Source organism: Arachis hypogaea, chromosome 20, assembly GCF_003086295.3.
Source record: "Arachis hypogaea cultivar Tifrunner chromosome 20, arahy.Tifrunner.gnm2.J5K5, whole genome shotgun sequence".
Taxonomy (NCBI): Eukaryota; Viridiplantae; Streptophyta; class Magnoliopsida; order Fabales; family Fabaceae; genus Arachis; species Arachis hypogaea.
This window is the reverse complement of record NC_092055.1, coordinates 23,481,107-23,486,633: the sequence shown is the minus strand read 5'-3', so window position 1 is coordinate 23,486,633 and position 5,527 is coordinate 23,481,107. Positions and strand designations below refer to the sequence as shown.

Sequence of the window (5,527 nt, the reverse complement as noted above, 5' to 3'; positions counted from 1 at the left end):
TTTGAATTATTTTAGAGGATAAGATAAGGTTTACACAATATTCATAAAAGCTAAATTGGTCACCTGAATCACCAATTTTTTATTTACATAACGTGTGCACTGTGTTTTTTTATTTCTTCCCATTCTCCTTCTAGTGGTTATTGTTATCTAGATTTAAACGATTGATGGTAATTAATTATAATAAGAATACATAAAGAGTAGAATACACAAAATTAACTACAAAATATGTATTTTTGCTATAATTAATTACTATAAATATTAAACTAATAAAATAAAAAAAAATCTAAGTAACAGATTAACAGTTATCACAACATTTTTTAGTATTTTTTTTATGTTTTATTTTTATTCATGTTAAGAGGGTGAAATAAGAATAATTAGGAGAAAGTGAAATAAGAAGCAGGAAAAGAGAGAGAATTTTGACCGTGATACGTATTCTTACTAAGAGGATAGAAAAAGATGAATGATGAGAATGTTAAACAAGAAGGAGAAAATAAAGAAGAAAAAGAAGAAGAAGATGATGACGACAAAGAAGAAGAGGAGGAGGGAGAGTTTTAAATTGTGTAGAATTTATGTAACACAAAAAATTTCTTAATTGATACAGAAATTTTTTCATTTTTACCCAGAAATTTTTTAACTGTGATATCATTCCTAACTAAATGAAGTGGTATTGATATCCTTTTTTAGTTCGGAAACACATTTAAATATATTTTGTTGGTTGAATGAGTTAAAATTTTAGATTTATGATTCTTTATTTAAAGATTTGTTGTGTCTTTTATAAAAAAAATATCTATGTTGTTTTCAGCTAAATCATGTATTTTTGTTATTATTGAATTGATTGTATGGTATTGAACTAATATATATGAAATTTGGTCATTCTTATGTCATTTGTAATAATTTGATATATCTTTTAAATTTAAAATATATTTAAATATATTTTATTAGTTAAGTAAGTCAAGGTTGTAATAAAAAACTGAATATTATACAAATTTTAAAGAATACCTTCGTACCTAGTTGAATTGGATCAACCAAATTGTGCATGTAAACAGAACGCCTCATCTTCATTATTTCACTCAAACAACCTTTAACTCTCTCAGGTTAATTGCACATTTATCAGCTTTCCAAGAAGTATAAACACCATATAATTTTCACCTCGATAATGCCTACTTTATCCCATCACTCTTATGAATTATTTATTTACAATTCCACTAGGCTAAGATTATTTTGCTGATGTTAGATCCTTCTAACACCGCCATTCTACAACCTTCGCGGATATCTATATATACGTACATAACTTTCACGAGTTGTAATAACATAATATCAATCACTCTTATCTATTCTTCTTTACACATATTTTCCACACTTCACTTGATTTTTTTTATAAAAAAAAAAAATCATGGTGCTGATCCAAGAAGAAATGGATCCGTCCTATGTTCAATTGACCAATACAGAAGACGAGGAAATTGATGCTACCTTGACAGCGGAAGATGAAACGATAGACTATGAGGTTCTGAAGAAGCGCATATGGAAAGACCGTGTCCTTCTCCAGAAGATGAAGGAGAAATTTAAGAAGGACGAATCTGAAAACAAAGAAGCCAAGCAAGAAGCGTCTAGGAAGAAAAAGATGTCTAGGGCACAAGACTCCGTCCTCAAATACATGGTCAAGATCATGAAGGTTTGCAAAGCTCGTGGATTTGTATATGGCATCGTCCCTGAAAAAGGTATGGAATTACACCATTCTTTCTTTTAAAATAAGCTTTTTTTTATTTTATTTTTTAATTAAAAATTAACTATGCATAATTAAAAAGTTTAATTTGAGAGGAGGAATAATAATTACGTAAAATTATTTTCATATAAAATTAATAATAATAAAATAATTATTTAATTAAATATATTAAATTATTTAAAAATTCTCTTAATTATAAATTCAATTATATTTGAGTTTTTATTTAACAATTAATACAAAAATAATTTTAATATTTTTCTATGTTTTTATTAAAAAATATTTTATTTCTGTCATACTTCCGTCTTCATTTTAATATTAAAATATTTTGATTATAATTCATAGGTAAGCCGGTTACTGGCAGCTCAGATAGTTTGCGAGAATGGTGGAAAGAAGATATTAGATTTGACCAAAATGCTCCTACAGCAATTGCAAAATATTTACCGTTACTTGAAAAGGGATAGTTAGATGAGTCGTCAAGCATACACCTTCTCCATGATCTTCAAGATGCAACACTAGGATCTCTTCTTTCATCACTGATGCAACACTGTATGCCGCCACAAAGGAGGTATCCTTTGGATAAAGGCGTGGCCCCGCCGTGGTGGCCTAATGGGTCAGAGGTATGGTGGGGTCAACAGGGCCTTTTGGCTCAAGAACAGGGACCACCACCGTATAAGAAACCCCATGATTTGAAGAAGGCATGGAAGGTTTCGGTTTTGGCTTCAGTTATAAAGCACATGTCCCCTGACTTGGAAAAATTGAGAAGGCTTGTGACTCAATCAAAGACCTTACAAGATAGGATGACTGCCAAAGATAGCGCTACTTGGTCCAAAGTTGTGAACAAAGAAGAAACTTTGTTGAAACTTACCAACAAATGTCTTAAGATTTCTCCTTCTTCATCTAAGGACGAAGAGAATAATAAGGAAGACGACGAGGGAGAAACTGAAGTTTTTGAGTCATCCTCAATAAATTCTATTAATAATTCTCTTGATCATGTTTTGTTTGGTGGTGGTGGCAGTAGCAGCACTGGAGATAGTGAAAAAAGAAAGTGTAATTTTGATAGTAATAATAATGATAATAGTTTTGTGGACAAACTACTGTATACATGTCAGAACATAGATTGTCCACAAAGCCATTTGTCTATGGGATTTAGAGACAAGAATTCAAGGATGGACCACGAGTCGATGTGCGCTTTTCGCAGTGCCAATCATCAGGGAAGTAACAGCAGCAATAAGAATTCGAAGGCTTTCCATGATTACCCGTCGAGTGAGGAGAGGATGACAAGTGTTGGAGATTGGATGAATATGGAGGTAGCTAAGGCCAACAACAACAATAACAATAATAATAACTTTGGTGACACTGATTTTGGTGATATTGATATTTTGAATGGAATGGAAGAGATTGCGGGTGAAGCTTCTGGTGAGGACAATTTAGAGGACAATTTAGAGTTGTGGCTGAATGACATTGAAGATTGTGAGTTACTTGCAGCATTAGAGATGGTTAAAGCAAATAGCGTGATGGATTCCACTCATCAGAATATACCATAATCCACCATTAATAAAGCATGATCATATTTCCTCACATGACGGCCATCTTCTTGACAAAGAAGCAACTACTTCATCACTTTGGGACTATACTACTACTTCCTTTAAGAGCAACAACATTTAATAATTAATTTTATATGTTTAAGAATAGTGCAGTTTTTATGTATTATTAATTAATTATTAGTTTTCTCTACTATCAGTCTATCACATTGTCATACACAATTTGCTCACATATGATTCTGATTAGATTGATTAATTACCTGATGTGAGCTATCTATAGTTATAGCATCCAAAAAATGTTCATGTTATATGAAATATTGGTATTTTTAAATAAAATGTTATATTGTTATGGATATGATTAAGGTTAGTAGATGATTAAAGTAAACAATTTTGATATTAATTATATGTGCTTTGAAATGTAATATTGGTATTAATTATATGTGCTTTGAAATACTTTAAAGTTAGTAGATGATTAAAGTAAACAATTTTCTAAGAGAAATGTTAGGAGTAAAACTTTTTTTAACACATTTAGCCATATCTTATTTTTTATTGTTAAGAATTAAGATTTAGTATTTAGAGTTTAAAATTTTGTTAGTCATGTAACACAAAAACATGTTTTTTAAACAATTCATGCATATAGAAAAATTAAAAAATATTTTAGAAAAAAAAATTAAGGACTCCTCCCACTTAATATATAAAAGGATTTTATCTATCTCTACATTGAAACAGAACACTTCATTGAGTTCTATACCCAGGCAGAAAAATATAATGGTTGTAAATGAATATTCACGACTAAATTTCATTGCGACAGTGAAAAATATAAAACAAGGTTGATTGATAAAGGGTAAGGGATTCAACTAAGTGGTTGGAGTGGATTAGATGTAAACCTTTGGCAAGAGTAAAAAACTCTAGGAATATTACTGGGATTGGCACCACAAAAGGTGATATTTGAAACAACACATTGCACGTGGTATTAGAGGAAGCAAACAACAGATTACACATGGTATTAGATTGTCTGTGTATAACGGTAAGAATGGTGATTGATGATCAAATAGATGAGACAACTATCTGGCTTTGGTCTTGTGAATATCTAGCATATAGTCATAACAGTTGGATGATAAAGGTGGATGTTAGTTAGTCATACAAATTACATTAGTTTGTATGACAGAATTGGAACGTATGATTTTGTTTGTTGTGTGTGTTTGGTATATAGCCTCAGTCACATCTTCATGAATATTCTCATTTGAATAGAGTATTTTATATAATTTGAGTAAATATTTAAATTAATTTTCAAATATTATAAATTAAATATTTTGGTAATTAACAATTTTTTATTATTTTAAAGTTTTTAGACGAATTTATTTTTCTGTAAAAGGAACTGATTTATTTAAACCTAATTATCTTGCAATAAAATTTGTTAAAAAATTATTTATTCAATATGCATATTAAAATTTTATTAAAAATAATAATAATAATGTGTCTAATCAAAATAATTCTTGAAGATTTTATAATAATAAAAATTTATTAAAAATTAAATTGTCTAATTTAAAGTTCTTTAGAAATTAATTTAAGTGCTTAGTTTTATAAATTTTTACTCATTAAAAAAAATAATTAAGTAGCAACTTCAAAAATATTTTAGTTATGTTATTTTTAATATGTTTGTATTTTTTTATTTCTCTATCTATTAAATGTTTACTTTTTGTTTTTCTTAATATCACTTAAGTTCTGTTTATTTTCATATATTATACATGTTTGTTTATTTTAGCATAGATGTTTACTTTTTCATATAAAATATAAAGTAACAATGTGGATGTGTTTATTTTTTCATATAAAATACTTTAGAAACAATGTGGATATAAGAGGTAAAAGAAAATTATGCAATAAGAATAGGAGAGCATTTAAAAAAAAAAATTTCAAAGCATCTCTTTGAGTAGTCTATTAAATATAGTTATTAGAATTGAATTAATAATTGACCTAATTAAAATATTAGATTATTGAGTTACCAATTCAATCGTATAGAGTTGGTGACCCAATTATAATTAAGTAATTATATAGAATTAAATTTTATTATTTTTATAATAAATATTTTTTAAATTTTGGTTTTTGTATTAAGTATTATTGTTAGATTTCAATAATTTATTAATTAATTTATATCTATTACATGCTTCACGTATTTATTCAAAAAAATTATATAATCATAGAAAAAATGTTATAATTAATAAAAGATATTTGACCTTTTTAAATTTGAAATATTTAATAAATT

At 27.8% G+C, this 5,527-nt stretch overlaps 1 pseudogene; it reads left to right on the top strand.

The window, feature by feature from the left end:
- Positions 1-1,393: 1,393 nt before the first annotated feature.
- LOC112784480 (putative ETHYLENE INSENSITIVE 3-like 4 protein) lies at positions 1,394-3,267 on the top strand (annotated as a pseudogene).
- Positions 3,268-5,527: the final 2,260 nt, after the last annotated feature.